The sequence below is a fragment of the Panulirus ornatus genome, chromosome 10, assembly GCF_036320965.1.
Source record: "Panulirus ornatus isolate Po-2019 chromosome 10, ASM3632096v1, whole genome shotgun sequence".
NCBI classification, from domain to species: Eukaryota; Metazoa; Arthropoda; class Malacostraca; order Decapoda; family Palinuridae; genus Panulirus; species Panulirus ornatus.
This window is the reverse complement of record NC_092233.1, coordinates 40,317,060-40,335,447: the sequence shown is the minus strand read 5'-3', so window position 1 is coordinate 40,335,447 and position 18,388 is coordinate 40,317,060. Positions and strand designations below refer to the sequence as shown.

The 18,388-nt window shown below is 49.0% G+C and overlaps 2 pseudogenes; both read left to right on the top strand.

Annotated features, from left to right (window-relative positions):
• Positions 1 to 9,613: 9,613 nt before the first annotated feature.
• Positions 9,614 to 12,362, top strand: LOC139750630 (uncharacterized; annotated as a pseudogene).
• Positions 12,291 to 14,103, top strand: LOC139750629 (uncharacterized; annotated as a pseudogene).
• Positions 14,104 to 18,388: the final 4,285 nt, after the last annotated feature.

The following is an 18,388-nucleotide window of genomic DNA, read 5'->3' as shown; positions in this document are numbered from 1 at the left end:
GTATGAGTCCTTTACTAGCACGTGTGGTGGTGCATCAGACCGTTCACTAGCAGGCTTAGTAGTGTTTAAGATTGTTCACTAGCAGGTGGTATGTGAGGCCTTTCACTATCAGCAGGTGTGATGGTGTGTCAGACCGTTCCCCAGTATGTGAGGTGGCGCGTGAGACCCTTTACTAGCAGGTGTCTTAGTGTGTGAAACCGTTTACTAGCAGGTGTGGTGGTGTGTGTGACTCTTCACTAGCAGGTGTGGTGGTGTATGGATCCGTTCACCAGCAGGTGTGGTGGATTGTGAGACTGTTCAATAGCAGGTGTGGTGATGTATGACTTCGCTCACTAGCAGGTGTGGTGGTGTATGAGTCCGTTCATTGGCAGGTGTGATTGTGTGTGAGACGTTCTTTAACAGGTGTGGTAACGTGTGAGACCTTTTACTAACAGTTGTGGTAACGTGTGAGACCTTTTACTAGCAGGTGTGGTGGTGTGTGTAACCGTTCACTAACAGTGTAAGAGTCCTTTCACTGGCAGAGTGGCGTATGAGACCGTTCACTAGCAGGTGTGGTATTGTATGAGTCTATTCACTAGCAGGTGTGATGGTGTGTGAGACCGATCACTCGCGGGTGTAGTTGCGTGTGAGACCATTTATTAATAAGTATTGTGTTGGATGAAAATGTTCACTAACAGGTGTGGTGGTGTATGAGTCCTTTACTAGCACGCGTGTTGGGGCATTAGACCGTTCACTAACTTGGTAGTGTTTAAGATCATTCACTAGCAGGTGGTGTGTGAGACCTTTTCCTAGCAGGTGATGGAGTGTTAATCCGTTCACTAGCATGTCTGATGGTATATGAGGCATTCACTAGCAGGCGTGGTGGTGTGTAAGACCGTTCACTAGCAGGTGTGATGATGTATAGATCCGTTCACTAGCAGGTGTGGTGTTGCACGAGTCCGTTCGTTAGCGGGTGTGGTGGTGTGTGAGACCGTTCACAAGCAGGTGTGATGGTGTAAAGATCCGTTCACTAGCAGGTGTGGTGGTGTGTGAGACTGTTCACTACCACTTACTGTGGTGCGTGGAGCCGTTCACCTGTAGGTCTTGTGGTGAATGAGGCCGTTCACTGGTAAGTGATGTGGTCTATAATGACCATTCACTAGCTTTTGTCTTGATTCATGAGTCCCTTCTCTACAAAGTGTTGTGGTGTATGTGAGGCCGAACACTAGCATGTGGTGTATGAAGCCGTTCTCTGGTGGGTGTTGTGGTGCATCAAGCTGTTCACCGCCATGTGTGGTGCATGAGACTCTTCACTGGCAGGCGGTGTGGAGCATGAAGCCATTTACCGGCAAGTGTTGTGTTGTATGAGGCCGTTTACTCTCATAAGTTGTGGTGTAGAAAGTCGTTTACTAATAATTGTAGTGGTTTATGAAGCTGCTTCCTGGTAACTGTTTTGGTGCAGGAAACCGTGTACTGATAAGTATTGTGGTGTATGAAGACATTTACCGACAAGTGTTGTGGTGTATAAAGTTGTTTAGTGGCAAATCTCGTTGTGTATGACGCCGTTCACCAGTGTATGGCATGGCGCAGGAGGGTGTTCACTTGAAGGTTTTGTAGGGCATCCAGCCTTTCACTAGTATGTGGTATGGCGCGTGATGACGTTCACTGGAAGATGTTGTAGGTCATCCGGTCGTTCAATATCAGATGTTGTAGTGTATGAAGCCGTTCATTGGCATGTGCTTTGACGTATAAGGTTATTCACTAGTCGATGTTGTGGTGTATGAGGCCGTTCATTGGTGTTGTTCTGCATGAAATAGTTCATTGCTAAGTGTTGTTGCGTATGAGACCATTCACCGCCAGGTGTTTAATCCAGAAGGCCGTTCACTGGAAGATGTTATGTTGCATGAAGCCATTCAGTAGCCAGAATATTGGTGCATGAAGCTCTTCTCTGCCAGGTGCAATGGTGTATGATGCCGTTCACTGACATACGTTGTGGTGTATTAGGCCATACAGTAGTGAGGGTATTGATGTATGAGGCCGTTCACTGGCACTTATCATGTATGATGTATTACGGTCGGTACAGGTGTTATACAGTAAAGCAGCTATGTGTTGTTCTTCAGGTCCGAGGCCATCGTAGTGTCAGTAATCTGGATCAAGCAGGTATAAGTGGAACGGTCTGATCTAGGTGGAGGCCGTGGCCACGCGTTGTAAAGTCAGCAAAAACTCCGGAGATATAGAGGAGCAGGTGGGCACCCGGCCAGTATCGCATTGGATGCCAGGCTGTGAGTACCTTGGATCCTGCAAGACTTCCACAGAAAATATTTTCTTGATAAGAGAAAACAAATCTCAGTAGACTTTGGACTTCACCCAGATCGTATACTGCAGTGCGGTCCTACCAGTGTCAGGCTGTTCACCGACAGTCGTGGTGAATGAGGACGTTTACTGGCAGATGTTGTGGTGAATGAGAACGTTCACTGGCAAGTGTTGTTATGCATGAGACCGCTCACTGGAAGGTGTTTTGGTGAATGAGGCCGTTCACTGAGAGGTGTTGTGGCGCATGGGACCGTTCACTGGCAGTTGTTGTGGTGCATGAGACCGTACACTGGCATGTATCGTGGTACATAAGGCCTTTCGCCGGCAGGCCTTGTGGTGAATGAGGCCGTTCACTGGCAGGTGAAGTGGTGTATAATGACTATTTACTAGCTTTTGTCTTGGTTCATGAGGCCGTTCACTGGAAGTGTTGTGATGTATGAGGTCGATCACTAGCATGTGGTATGTGAAACCGTTCTCTGGTGGGTGTTGTGGTTTGTTAAGCTGTTCACCGGCAGGTTTTGTGACATGAGGACGTTCACCGGCAGGTGTTGTGGCGAATGAGGACGTTCACTGACAGGTGTTGTGGTACGTGAGACCGTGCGCTGGCAGGTGTTGTGGCGCATGAGATCGTTCACTGGCATATATTGTGGTACATGAGGCCTTTCACCGGCAGGTCTTGTGGTGTATGAGACCATTCAGTGGCAGATTTTGTTGTATACAGTACATGAATCCCTGTCTTGAAAGGCGTTGTGGCGTTTAAGGCCATTCACTAGCATGTGTTGTTGTGTACATGGTCGCTCATTGCCCTATGTTGTGGTGCATGTGACCTTTTATTGGCATGTGTTATGATTAATGAAACCATTTACTGGTGTGTGTGTGTTCACTGGTGGGTATGTGGGTATATTAAGCCGTTCACTGGCAGGTGCTGTGGTGAATAAGGTCATTCATTGATAATTGATGTGATGTATGAAGCAGTTCAGTAGCGTGTGATATTGCTTGGGGCCATTCACCAGCAGGTGTCATGTTGCATAAGGCCGTTCACTTGCAGGTTTAGTGGTGGATGAATCCGTTCACTTCACTAGCAGGTGTTGTGGTGTGTGAAACCGTTCACTAGCAGGTGTGGTGCTGTGTTAGACTATTTACTAGTAGGTGTGGTGGTGTGTGAAACCGTTCATTAGCAGGTGTGGTGCTGTGTCAGACTGTTTACTAGCAGGTGTGGTGGTGTGTGAAACCGTTCACTAGCAGCTGTGGTGGTATGTGAGACCTTGTAGCAGCAGGTGTTATGGTGTGTTAAACCTTTCAGTAACAGGTGTGGTGGTGTATGAATCTTTTCACTAGCAGTTATGGTGGTGTGGACCGTTCACTAACAGGTGTGGTGGAGTATGAGTCCGTTCACTAGCAGGTGTGGTGGCTTGTGAGACCATTTACTAGCAGTTGTGGTGGTGCATGAGTCTGTTCACTAGCAGGTGTGATAGTGTATGAGTTCGTTCACTAGAAGGTGTGGTGGTGTATGAGTCCGTTTACTAGCAGGTGTGATGGTGTGTGAGACCGTTCACTAGCAGGTGTGGTGGCTCGTGAGACCTTTTACTAGTAGGTGTGTTGGTGTATAAGTCGGTTCACTAGCAGGTATGATGGTGTACTAAGCCTTCAGAGTCTGCATGAAAAGTTTGTGAAAATTTCATTCAACCCTTTAGCTTTTGCTTCTACGACTTGTGTATTGCTGCCATGGATGTTTGATGTTCTGGGTGTTGCCGCGATTGGTTGTTGATAATCTGAATTTGGTAACCACACCTGTTTGATGCTCTGGGTGACAGTTTCAGCGTACGTTGCTGCTATGAGTTTGTCTTACACCGCTGATTGATGCCTGGATTTATCGTGTACGCCTGGTTGATGTCATGATATTTTGATGCTAGGCTTTGGCTTCTACGTCTGAGAGATGCTCTGGTCTTGGTTTCCACGGGTGGCTGATGATTTGATTATGGCTTCCACGGCTGGTTGATGATCAGGTTATGGCTTCCTCTGCTTGTTGATGTTATGTATATGCTTTCCATGCCTAGTTGAAAGTGGATGAATTTCTTGTTTTGACTTCCATAGCAGGTTGATGGTCTGGGTGTGGCGTCCATGCATGACTGGTACTTTGAGTGTGGATTCCTCGGCTGTTTGGTACTCTTGATGTGGATTGCACTGCTGGTTGATGCTCTACGTGTGTCTTCACGACTACTTAGTGTTCTTAGTATGGATTTCTCGGATGTTTGGTGCCCTGGGTGTGGCCTCCGCTGGTTGATACTCTAAGTGTAGATTCTACAGATGGTTGGTGCTCTGGATATGAATCCCACGGTTGAGCGGTGCTCTAGGTATGGGTTACATTGGCGGTGATGCTCTGGATACGAATTAATTACATGGATATTTGGTGCTCTGGCTGCGAATTCCAGGGCATGGTTGCTACTTTGGATATCAGTTACAAGGCATGTGCTCTGGTCATGAATTCCATGGTTGGTTGGTGCTCTAGGTGTCGCCTCAAAGTTAGTTAGTGCTCTGAGTATAGTTCCGCAACTGACTGGTGTTGTGGGAGTGGCTCCCAGGCTGGAAGGTGGTCTTGGTGTTGCATCAGAGCAGACTGGTGCTCTGAAAGTGGCTTTACTGCTTGTTGGTGCTCTGGGTGTGGCTTCATGTCCAGTTAGTGCTCTGGATGTACATCCACGGATGGTTGGTGCTCTAGTTATGGCTTCACAGCTGCTTGGTGCTTTAGGTGTAGCTCCACGGCTGGCTGGTGCGCTGAGTAGGACTCCACAGCCAGTTGGTGCTCTGGGTGTGGATCCAAGGCTGGTTGGCTCTCTGAATATGGCTCGATGGTAGGCTTGTGTTCAGGGTACTGGGTGCTCTGGATATGGCTCCACTGCAGGTAGGTGCTCTAGGGGTAGTTCCACGGCAGTCTGGTGCTCTGAGTGTAACTTCACAGGAGGTTGGTGCTCTGGATGTTGCTCCACTGTTAGTTGGTGCTCAGGGTTTCATTTCTCGAAAGGTTAATGCTCTGGGTGTGGCTCCACGGCAGGTTGGTCACCTGGGTGTGGTTCCAAGACTGGTAGGCGTTCTGTTTGTGGCGCCTTGACAGATTGGTGCCCTGCTTGTGGCTCAAAGGCAAGTTGGTGCTTTGGTTGTGGCTCTATGGGAGGTTGGTGCTCTGGATGTGGCTTCAAGGCAGGTTGGCGCTTTGGTCATATCTCCACGGCTGGATGGCGCTTTGATTGTAAGTCCACGGCAGGTTGGTTCTCTGGTTATGGCTACACAGAAGCTTGGTGTTCTGGATGTTACCCCATGGTAAGTTGGTGCTCTGGTTGTGGCTCCAACTCAGGTTGGCGCTTAGGGCGTGGCTTCACGGCTGGTTGGTTTTCTGGCTGTGACTCCACTCCTGGTTGGCGCTTTGGTTGTAACTCCATTGCTGATTGGTGCTCTGAGTGTGACTCCACGACTGGTTAGTGCTCTGATTATGTTTCCAGGACAGATTAGTGTTCTGGGTGTGGCTCCGAAGCTGGTAGATGCTCTGCTTGTGGCTCTACGGAAGGTTGGTACTCTGGTTTCTGCTTTGGTTGTGGCTTCAAGGCAAGTTGGTGCTCTGGTTTTTTCTCCTTGGAAGGTTGGTGTTCTGAGTGTGGCTCCATAGCATGCTGATGCTCTAGGTTTGGTTCCACAGCAGGTTGGTGCTCTGGGTGTGGCTCCAAGAAAGGTTGGTGCTCTGTTTGTGTCTCCACAGCTGGTTGGTGCTCTGGTTGTGGCTCCGCGGCTGGTTGGTGCTCTGTTTGTGGCTCCACAACATGTTGGTGCTCTCTTTGTGACAACAGACTAGTTGGCACTATGTTTATGGCACCAGGTTAGTTGATGCTTTGTTTGTGGCACTACGCTAGTTGGTGCTCTGTTTTTGGCTCCAAGGAAGGTTGGTTCTCAGGTTGTGGTTCTACGGAAGGCTGGTGCTTTGGTTGGTGCTCTGGTTGTGGTTTCACGGCAGGTTGGTGCTCTTGGTGTGGTTCCAAGGCAGGTTGGTGCGCAGGTTGTGGTTGTGGCTGCACAACGGGCTGGTGCTCGAAGTATAGCTCCACGGCATGTTGGTGCTTTGGATGTGGCTCCACGGCAGGTTGGTTGTGGCTTGAAAGCTGGTAGGTGCTCTGGCTGTGGCTCTACGGCAGGTTGGTGCTTTGGTTTGTGCTCTGGTTGTGACTCCAAGGTAAGTTGCTGCTCTGGTTGTTTCTCCTCGGAATTATCGTACTCTGGTTGTGGCTCTATGGCAGCTTGGTGCTCTGGGTGTGGATCCATGGCTGGTTGGTGCTCTGGGTGTCAATCCAAGGCTGGCGTATGCTTTGGGTGTGGCCCCAATGCTGGTTGGTGCTTTAGAAGTGGTTCTACTGCTGTATGGTGCTCTGGTTGTGGCTTCACCATTGGTTGTGCTCTGGGTGTGACTCCATGGCATGTTAGTACTCTAGGCGTGGATCCAGGGCAGGTTGGTACGTTGGGTGTGGATTCACGGGTGTGGCTCCACTGCAGGTTGGTGTTCACTTAGTGGCTCCACTGCTGGTTGCTGTTCTGATTGTGGCTTTACGGCAGGTTTTCTTTTGTGGCTCCACGGCTGGTTGATGTTCTGGTTGTGGCTCCACGGCTTTTTTGGTGCTTGTGTGTGGCTTCGCGGTGGTTTGTTACTCTGGTTGGTGCTCTGGTTGTGTCTCCACGGCAGGTTGGTGCTCTAGGTGTGGCTTTATGGCAGATTCATGCTCTTGGTGTGTCTCCAAAGCAGGTTGGTGCTCTGTGTATGTTTCCACGACAGGTTGGTGCTCTGTGTGTGGCAGATTCATGCTCTGAGTGTGTTTCCACGGCAGGTTGGTGCTCTGGGTGTGATTCCAAGGCATGTTGGTTGTCTGAGTGTAGCTTCACTGCTGGTTGTTTCTGCACGGCTGGTTGATGCTTTGGGTTTCCCTCCACAGGTGGTTGGTGCTATGGATGGGGTTTTACGGCATGTTGAGGCTCTGTGTGTGTTTTCACGACAGGCTGGTGCTCTGGTGGCTCCATGGCAGGTTGGTACTCTTGGCGTGGATCCAAAGCAGGATGGTGCTTTGGGCGTGGCTTCAAAGGTTTTTTGATGCTTTAGGTGTGTTTTCACGGCTGGTTGGTGCTCTAGTTGTGATTCACGACAAGCTGTTGCTCTGGGTGTGGCTCCACGGAAGGTTAGTGCTCTGGTTGTTATTCCACACGTGGTTGATGCTCTGGTTGTGGTGGTGGAGTTGTGGCCTCAGCTCCACGGCTAGCTGGTGCTCTGATTTGGCTCCAGGGCAGGTTGGTGGTCTGGATGTGGTTTCAAGAGAGGTTGGTGCTCTGGGTGTGGCTCAGCGGGTGGTTGGTGCTCTGGGTGTGGCTCAGCGGGTGGTTGGTGCTCTGGATGTGGCTCAACGGATGGTTGGTACTCTAAATATGGCCACGGCAGTTTGATGCTCTTGGTGCGGCTTCACGGCAGTTTGGTGCTCTTAGTGTGTTTCCACGGCAGTTTGGTGCTCTTGGTTTGGCTCCATGGCTGGTTCCTGCTTTGGGCGTGGCTCCACAGTAGGTTGGTGGTATTGGCGTGGCTCCACGGGAGGTTAGTGTGCTGGTTTTGGCGCTACGGCTGGTTGGTGCTCTTGGTGTGGCTCCATGGCTGGTTACTGTTCTGAGCGTGGCTCCTAAGTGCGTTGGTGGTATTGATGTGGCTCCACGGGAGGTTAGTGCGCTGGTTTTGGCTCTACGGCTGGATGGTGCTCTTGGTGTGGCTCCACAGCTGGTTAGTGTTTTTGGCGTGGCCCCACGGTAGGTTGGTCGTATTGGTGTTCTTGGCGCGGCTCCATATGTGGTTGGTGCTGTGGTTGTAGCTTCACTGCTGGTTAGTGTTGTTGTGGCTCCACGGCTGCTTGGTGGTCTGGTAGTGGTTCCACGGCTGGTTGGTGCTCTGGCTGCGACTCAACGGCAAGCTGTTGCTCTTGATACGGCTCCACGGAAGGTGGTGTGGCCCTCATGGCTGGTTAGTGTTCTGGGTGTGTCTCAACAGTAGGTTGGCCGTATTGGTGTAGCGCCACGGCTGGAGGGTGTTCTGGGTGCGGCTCCACGGCTGGTTGGTGCTGCTGGTGTGGCTTCACTGTTGGTTGGTGTTTTGGTTGTGGCTCCACGGCTGGTTGGTGCTGTAAGTGTGTTTCCACGGATGGTTGGTGCACTGGTTGTGGCTCAACGGCAAGCTGTTGCTCTGGGTGTGGCTCCGCGGCAAGTTTGTTCTCTTCGTGGGGCTCTACGGCAGGTTGGTGCTCTGGCTGTGGTTCCACGCTAGGTTGGTGCTTTGACTGTGGCTCCATGGCATGTTATGCTCTGGTTATGGTTCCATGGCTGGATGCTGCGTAGATAATGGCTCCACGGAAGGTTTGCTTTAGGTGTGGCTTCAAGGGAGGCTGGTGCTCTGGGTGTGACTGTAAGGCTGGTTGGTGCTCTAAGTGTTGCTTAATGGTAGGTTGGTGCTCTTGGTGCAGCTCCACTGCTGGTTAGTGTTCTTGGCGTGGCTTGAGAGTAGGTTGGTTCTATTAGTGTGGCTCCACGACTGGTTGGTGCTGTGGGGGTAGCTTCACTGCTAGTTGGTGTGGTTTCAAGGCTACTTAGTGGTCTAGTAGTAGTTCACGGCTGGTTGGTGCTCTGGTTGTGGCTCAACAGCAAGCTGTTTCTCTGAGTATGGTTCCACAGCAGGTTGGTGCTCTGGTTGTGGCTCCATGCCTGGATGTTAATCTGGTTGTGGCTTCAAGGCTGGTAGGTGCTCTTGGCGTGGCTTCACGATAAGTTGGTGCTCTGGGTTTGGCTTCGTGTAAAGTTGGTTGTCTGGGTGTGGCTGCACTGTAGGTTGGTGTTCTGTCTGCTGTTCCACGGGCAGGTTGGTGCTCTGGGCCTGGCTGCATGACAGGTTAGTTCTCTGGGTGTGGCTTCACATGAAGTTGAAGTTTTGGATGTGGTTCCATGGCTGGTTGGTACTCTGGGCGTGGATCCAAGGCAGGTTGGTGCTCTGGTGTGGCTTCAAGGGAGGTTGATGCTCTGGGTGTGGTTCCACGGCAGTATGATGCTCGAAGTGTGGCTCCACGGCAGGTTGCTGCTCTCGGTGTGGCTCCACAGTTGGTTGGTGTTCTGTGTGTGGCTCAACTGTAGGTTGGTCGTATTGGCGTGTCTTCATGGCTGGTTTGCTATGGATGTGGCTTTACTGATGGTTGATGTTCTTGTGGCTCCACGGCTGGTTGGTGCCCCGGTTGTGGCTTAACGGCAAGCTGTTACGCTGGGTATGGCTCCACGGCAGGTTGGTGCTCCGGCTGTGGTTCCACGCCTGGTTGGTGCACTGGCTGTGGCTCCATTCCATGTTGATGCTCTGGTTTTGGCTCCACGGTAGGTTGATGCTCTGGGTGAGGCTCCACGGTAGGTTGGTGAGCTGTGTGTTGCTCCGCAGCTGGCTGGTGCTCAGATTGTGGCTTTACGGCAGGTTGGTGCTCTGGGTGTGACTTACCGGTTGGCTGGTGCTTTGGGTGTGGCTTCATAACAGATTGGTGGTATAGATGTATCTCCCTAGCATGTTGGTGCTCTGGGTGTAACTCCACTGCTGTTTGGTTGTTTGAGTGTGGTTTTATGACTCTTTGGTGATATCGGTGTGGTATCATGTAAAGTTAGTTCTCTAGGTGTGATTCCAAGGCATTTTGGTTGTCTAGGTATAACCTCCCTGCTGATTGGTATTTTGGTTGTTTCTTTACGGCTGGTTGGTGCTGTAGTTGTGGTTTCACGGCTGGGTTGTGCTTTGGGTTTGGCTCCACCGGTGGTTGGTGCTGTGGATGAGGTTCTACGGCAGGATGGAGCTCTGAGTGTGTTTTCACGGTAGGTTTCTGATCTGGTTGTTGCTCCACTTGTGGTTGATGCTATGGAGTAGGTTCCACGGCAAGCTGGTGCTACTGTTTTGCCTCCACGGCAGATTGGTGCTCTGATTGTGGTTTCACGAGGATTGATGCTTTTGATGTGGCTCCACTGCTGGTTAATGCTTTGGTTGTAGCTCCACTGCAGGTTGGTGATCTAGGTGTAGCTTCACCGTTGATTGGTGCTCTGGATGTGGTTCCGTAACTAGTTGGTACTCTAGGTGTGACTCCACTGCTGGTTACTGCTCTGTCTATGGCTCTACTGCAAGTTGGTGCTCATGATGTGGTTCTACTTCTGTTTGATGTTCTGGGTGTGACTTCACCACTGGTTAGTGCTCTGGGACGTTGGTGCTCTTGGCACGGCTCCACGGCAGGTTAGTGTTCTGAATGTGGCTTCATAGGAGGTGGGTACTCTGGGTGCGGCTCCATGGCTGGTTTTTGTTCTAGTCGTTGCTCCACGCCTGGTAGGTGCTCTGGTTGTGGTTCGGTAGCAGGTGGGTGCTCTGGGTTTGGTTACACTGCAGCTTGGTGCTCTGGTTGTGGCTTTACAGCAGGTTGGTGGTCTGAGTGTGGCACAGTAGTAGGTTGGTGCTCTGGGTGTGGCACAGTGGTAGGTTAGTGCTCTCGGTATAGCTTCGCTGCTGGGTGTGGCTCCTGTGTGATTTTCAAGCATGAGTGCTGATCAACGTTCCTTATGAATGAGTTTTGCAACGACTGAGGCCGAGAGTCGAACGAGAGTCGAATATCTTAACGAAAGTGAAGGTCATGTACGAAGCGTGTTAGTCGAGCGGGTTCGAATGAGCCCCTGAATTTACATTGTAACCCTTCATGGCTCAGTGAGGCAGTTCACAGCTACAGTTTAGGGTGTTAGCACAACTTCCTCCACCTTACTTCTTAACCACGCTCTAGACTCATTTTGGTTACTGCATTGGTTTCATTTGCTGCACTTTGTATATATTTTGCACCAATATATTGCATGCGGAAGCCGTGTTTTCCCGAGCTTGTGCATAGGCAAACTTCACATCGAAACAGAACCTGGCCCAGTGAGCAGGATTGCTTCTGTCAAGATGGAGGGGCAACTAGAGCTGTTGACCTCGCTCATGGTACGGCAAGCTGTAGCCGCAGAGAAAGCTCAAGAGGAGTCTCAACGACGGGAGGATCGCATGAGCCAGCTACTGGAGCGTATGGTAATGCAACAAGCACCAACGTACCCTAGCACAACCGCGAGCAGCGACGCTAGCAGCAGTGGCGCCACGACCAACGACACCGCTGCCCGTCCAGATAAGTTTCCCGTCACCACCACAGCAACTCCACCCTTCACTACATCAACCTCACTACGTGAGTATGACGCATAGCAACAAGTTTAAGGGATATGTTACTCTTACGAAATATCCTATTTACGCCATGTTAAGCAGAGGGCCGCACTCAAGTTTGTCTTAGACGATGGATGGACACGGATCCTGCGCTACGGCATCAGTGTATCTGACCACGCAGATTTGGAATCCACCCGCGACGCTATGGAGGACCTTGGGAGTCAGCGCAACGTCATCGTGAACCGGAAGGACTTCTATTGTTGAATGCAAGAAGCGGGAGAAAGTTTCGACGACTTTTTGTGTGCGGTGAAGGAAATTGCCAACTTCTGTGATTTTTGTGAAAAGTGTCTCGACAATCGGCTTCGTGACCGAATAGTTGTTGGTGCAAGTGATGAAGTGGCATTGAAACGCATGCTAGAAAACAAGAAACTTACATTGCAAAGTGCGATAGATACTTGTAGAGCGCCGGAAAGTGCATGGCAGTGTTGTGTAAGAGGGTCATCAACTCCTTCAGCTAACAGACTGTTGAACTATAAGAAAGCACAGAAATCAAGTAAAGTGAGGCCCACTGTGTGATTTCGATGAGGGAAAATCTGTCGTGCAGACAAAGCTGGGTGTCAAGCAATCGGCAAAACCCTAAATTGCGGCAAACGAGGCCATTGCGCATCAGTTTGCAAAAAAAAAAAGAAATCAACAAAGAATTTGCAAGTTGCAGCTTCAAAGGGCTCTCTGAAGCAGTTCTAGAAACGAAGCCCCAGCACTGGGCGAGCGGGATGGTAGAACCGTCTACCAGCTATTGGGAGGGTTGTATGACGTCACGACCAGCTAGCAGTAAGGGCCCCACACACCCAGCTGGATGCGAGACCATCTCATGGACGCCCGATTCCGGGGCCGACACGACGATAATTGGGCTCGACACGTCAAGAACCCGCTGACGTGTGAGGGTCTTTATGCTAAGGGACACTACCCTCTCACCTGCTTAGGGACCATCTCATCACACCTAGAGTTGGACAGCAGGCAAACCAACACAGTAGTGTCTGATGTGAAAGAAGTAAAGGGGGCCTTACTAAGTTGGTACGGCTCTATCGACCTCAGAATTCTCTCAGAAAATTTTCCAGCGCAAATCCAAACGGTTCGGCTGACAGAAGCAGAAGAACACGACGTGGGTTATGTTGCCCAGTTGGCCGCATGCACGTGACCCAACACCTCAACGTGCAGAACACGCCGCCGCTGCTGCTATAATGGAAGCCTTCCTAAGGGTCTTTGGGGCTTCAACAACGCTGAGGGAAATGGATGGGGGTCCCATGCGTATTGAAATCATTGATGATGCTCGTCCTTTCGCACGATCCCATACTGCTGGCGTAAGGAAATCCAGCAGCAGCTGGACGATCTGTTCGTCAAAGACTTAAGGGATGGTGGACTACCCGACGGTGTGGTGCCATCCAACCGTGCCAGTCCATAGACGCCACCGAGAGTAATATTGTTCGCAGAACTCACCAGTCTCAACCGCTACGTCCGAAGGACGTTATACCTTGTGCGATCACCACGTGATGCAGTCACTTCCATTGGATCGGGTGCTAAACGGCTCACCTCGTTCGACGTTAAGATAGGATACTCAGGTCAGGATCGCAGAAGACAAGGATTTACATGTTTTATAACACCTTGGAGCCGCTACAAGTTCAAACGCTAGTCATGGGACTGGTTTTGTCTGGCGACGAGTACATTAGACGTGGCGACCAGGCCCTCGGAGATATACCACAGACCATCAAGATGTGGACGACGTTCTGGACCTGGTGTGCAAAGACTACCTCGTTCACATCATCAACATCGTGCAAAATTGCGATCGGTATGTCATCACGTTAAACTCTGAGAAGTTCAAGTTCGCTGAAAACAAAGTCGAATTCTGCGGCTATTCCATACCCTCTTTGGGATATACCACCGACGCACGAAGGTGAAAGCGATCGCGGAGGTTCCAAGGCCACAAAATACCGCAGATCTGCAATAGTTCATGGGCCTCACAATCAATTAGGTGGATTTTCTTCTGGGATATCGGACGCTGTACAACCTCTCACAGAGATGCTGGTCGTCGCATCATGAGAAAGCATTTGAATAGGTTGAATAGTGTCTCATAGCGCCACCCGTCCTTGCATTCTTCGATCCCTCGTTGCTCACGATGCTGCAGGCTGACGCGTCGAGAATGCATGGACTCGTATTCGTCCTTCTTCAGAAACGCGGGGAATTTTGGAAACTAGTTCAGTGCGGCTCCAGATACGGAGCTATAATTACGGAAGTACGGGACTTACCTGCTAGGTTTACCTCAGTTTGACTTGGCAGTCGATCACCGCCCGTTGGTTGCCATCCTTAACAACAAGCTGCTCAGCGAGATGGAGAACCCTAAACTGCAGCTCATGAGGGAGAAGCTCTGCGGACACTCCTTCACCGTATGCTGGCAAAATGGTTCCTGATGCGCTGTCACGTGCGCCGGTATAAGATCAAGTTGGTCAGGATGATGATGCGGCAGATAACCATGAAATGGATCTTCGCGCTGCCGTTATTTCCGCTCTCCACGCTGTCGGTGAAGAGGACAATCGTCTGGCGCCTCCCAAGAACAAAACCTTAGAGAAGGTTCGTGTTGGCACGAAACGACGCTGAATACATCGCTTTGCAGTACGTCATCCTTAGTAGTTTCCCGGACAACATTCACGAACTTGAGCTTCTCTTGCGAGCGTTTTGGCCAATAGGGGTGCGGCAGACCACTTACTGGCCTGGTGTTGACTTGGACATCGAGAATATGATCTCTCTGTGCTCTCGATGCCGGTCCTCCTTCCTAGTCAGCAGAACGAACCACTCTGGTAGGATGACGACAGCCGAAAAAGAGTGTTCGAATCTGTCTCGGCGGACTTCTTTCACGAAGCTGGTCGTATATACTTGGCCACCGTGTCTGCATGTCCTCGACACACAACCCAAGCACCAATGGACATACAAGAGCCGCTGTTAAATCAGTGAAGAAACTTATCATTACGATGACGAAGGGACACGTTGACGAAGATGAGTTAGCCAGAGGATTATTGGGGTTCAGGAACACGTCTCGTCCCGAGGGAAGGTCCACAGTTCAAGTCCTGCTCGGCCATCCGTAACAGTCCAGCAGCACCATATGTAACAGTCAGGCAGCACCATCTGTAACAGTCAGGTAGCAACATCTGTAACAGGTAGGTAGTACCATCTATAACAGTCGGGTAGCACCATCTGTAGTACTCAGGCAGCACCATCTGTAACAGTCATGCAGCATCATCTGTAACAGTCAGCCAGCAACATGTGTAACAGGCAGTAGTACCATCTATAACAGTCAGGCAGCACCATCTGTAACAGTCAGGTAGCACCATCTGTAACAATCAGGTAGCAACATCTGTAACAGGCAGGTAGTACCATCTGTAACACTCAAGCAGTACCATCTGTAGCAGTTAGGTAGCAACATCTGTACAGTCAGGTAGCACCATCTAAAACAGTCGGGCAGCACCATCTGTAGGACTCAGGCAGCACCATCTGTAGCAGTCAGGTAGCAACAGCTGTAACAGGCAAGTAGTACCATCTATAACAGTCAGGCAGCACCATCTATAATAGTTAGGCAGCACCATCTGTAACAGTCAGGCAGCACCATCTGTAGGACTCAGGCAGCACCATCTGTAAAATCAGGTATCACAATCTGTAGCAGTCAGGCAGCAACACCTGTTACAGTCAGGCAGCACCATCTGTAACAGTCAAGCTGTACCATCTGTAAAAGTCAGGCAGCACCATCTGAGGCAGTCAGGTGGTACAATTTGTAACAGTCAGGTAGCATCACATGTAACAGTTAGGCAGCAACACCTTTAACAGTCAAGTAGCACCATCTGAACAGTATGTCACAAATGCCTGTAACAGTCAGACAGCACCATCTGTAACAGTCAGACAGCACCATCTGTAAAAGTCAGCCACCAACACCTCTAACAATCAGGTAGCACCATCTATAACAGTCAGCACCCAGCAGTCAGGTAGCACCATCTGTAACAGTCAGGTAGTACCATATATAACAGTCAGACAGCACCATCTGTAACAGTCGTGCAGCAACACCTATAACAGTCAGACAGTACCATCTGGAACAGTAAGTCAGCCCCATCTAAAACAGTTAGGCAGCACCATCTGTAACAGTCAATTAGCACAATCTCTAACAGTCAGGCAAAACCATCTGTACTAGTCAGGCAGTGCAGTTTGTAAGAGTCAGGCAACACCGTAAGAGTTAGATAGCACCATGTATAACAGTTAGGCAACACCATCTGTATCAGTTAGGCAGCACCATCTGTATCAGTTAGGCAACACCATCTGTATCAGTTAGGCAGCACCATCTGTATCAGTTAGGCAACACCATCTGTATCAGTTAGGCAGCACCATCTGTATCAGTTAGGCAGCACCATCTGTATCAGTTAGGCAACACCATCTGTATCAGTTAGGCAGCACCATCTGTATCAGTTAGGCAGCACCATCTGTATCAGTTAGGCAGCACCATCTGTATCAGTTAGGCAACACAATCTGTATCAGTTAGGCAGCACCATCTGTATCAGTTAGGCAGCACCATTTGTAACAATCAGGTAGCACCATCTGTAACAATCAGTCACCAACACCTGTAACAGTCAGACGGCACCATCTGAAACAACCACACAGCAACATCTGTAAAGGTCAGGCAGCACCATCTGTAACAGTAATTCAGCTCTATCTTTGACAGTTAGACGGCACCATCTGTAACAGTCACCAACACCTGTAACAATGGGACAGCGCCATCTGTAACAGTTCTATCTTTGACAGTCAGACAGCTCCATCCGTAACAGTCAGTCACCAACACCTGTAACAGTGAGACAGTACCATCTGTAACAGTTAGGTAGCAAAATCTGTGACAGTCAAATAGCACCATCTCCAACAGTCAGGCAGCAACAAATGTAACAGTCAGGTAGCACCATCTGTAACAGTCAGGTAGCACCATCTGTAACAGTCAGGCAGCACCACCTGTAGCAGTCAGGTAGTACCATCTGGAACAGTCAATTAGCACCATCTGTAGCAGTGAGGCAGCACGATTTGTAACAGTCAGGCAGCACCATCTGTAAGAGTCAGGTGGCACCACCTGCAACAGTCAGGCAGCACTATCTGTAAAATCAGTTAGCATCATCTGCAACAGGCAGAGAGCACCATCTGTCACAGTCAGAGAGCACCATCTGTAACAGTGGGTCACCAATTCCCGTAACAGTGAGGCAGCACCATCTGTAACCATCAGGCAGCACCATCTGTAACAGTCAGGTAATACCAGACGTAACAGTCCGGCAGCATAATCTGTAATAGTCAGACATCACCTGTAACAATCAGGCAGCACCATCTGTAACCATCAGGCAGCACCATCTGTAACAGTTAAGCAGCACCATCTGTAACAGTCGGGCAGCACCATCTGTAACAGTCAGGTAGCTGATTTACTGTTATAAATGGTGAGACCTACTCTTAAAGATGGTGCTAACTGAATTATGTGTTAACATCATCATATGTTACCCTCATTATTTATCTTCATCATTCTATGTTACCCTCTGCATGTATTACCGTCATTATGTGTTACCCTCATTATGTATTACCGTCATTATATGTTACCCTCTGCATGTATTACCATCATTATATGTTACCCTCATTATGTATTACCGTCATTATATGTTACCCTCTGCATGTATTACCATCATTATATGTTACCCTCATTATGTATTACCGTCATTATATGTTACCCTCTGCATGTATTACCATCATTATATGTTACCCTCATTATGTATTACCGTCATTATATGTTACCCTCTGCATGTATTACCATCATTATATGTTACCCTCATTATGTATTACCGTCATTATGTGTTACCCTCTGCATGTATTACCATCATTATATGTTACCCTCATTATGTATTACCGTCATTATATGTTACCCTCTGCATGTATTACCATCATTATATGTTACCCTCATTATGTATTACCGTCATTATATGTTACCCTCTGCATGTATTACCATCATTATATGTTACCCTCATTATGTATTACCGTCATTATGTGTTACCCTCTGCATGTATTACCATCATTATATGATACCCTCATTATGTATTACCGTCATTATGTGTTACCCTCATTATGTATTACCGTCATTATGTGTTACCCTCTGCATGTATTACCATCATTATATGTTACCCTCATTATGTATTACCGTCATTATGTGTTACCCTCTGCATGTATTACCATCATTATATGTTACCCTCATTATGTACTACCGTCATTATATGTTACCCTCTGCATGTATTACCATCATTATATGATACCCTCATTATGTATTACCGTCATTATGTGTTACCCTCTGCATGTATTACCATCATTATATGATACCCTCATTATGTATTACCGTCATTATTTGTTACCCTCATTATGTATTATCATCAACATACGTTACCCTCATTATGTATTACCATTAGTATATGTTGCCATTATCATGTATGATCATCATTACATGTTACCCTAATTATGTATTATCATCATTATATGTTACTACATGTAAAGTATATTGCCATACAGGGCGAGACATGTGTATTATATTGCCATACAGGGCTAGATATGTGTAATATATTGCCATACAGGGCGGGACATGTTTAGTATATTGACATACAGGGCGAGACATATGTAGTATATTGCCATACAGGGCGGGACATGTGCAGTATATTGCAATACAGAGCGAGACGTATGTAGTATATTGCCATACAGGACGAGACAAGTGCAGTATATTGCAATACATTGCGAGACATGTGT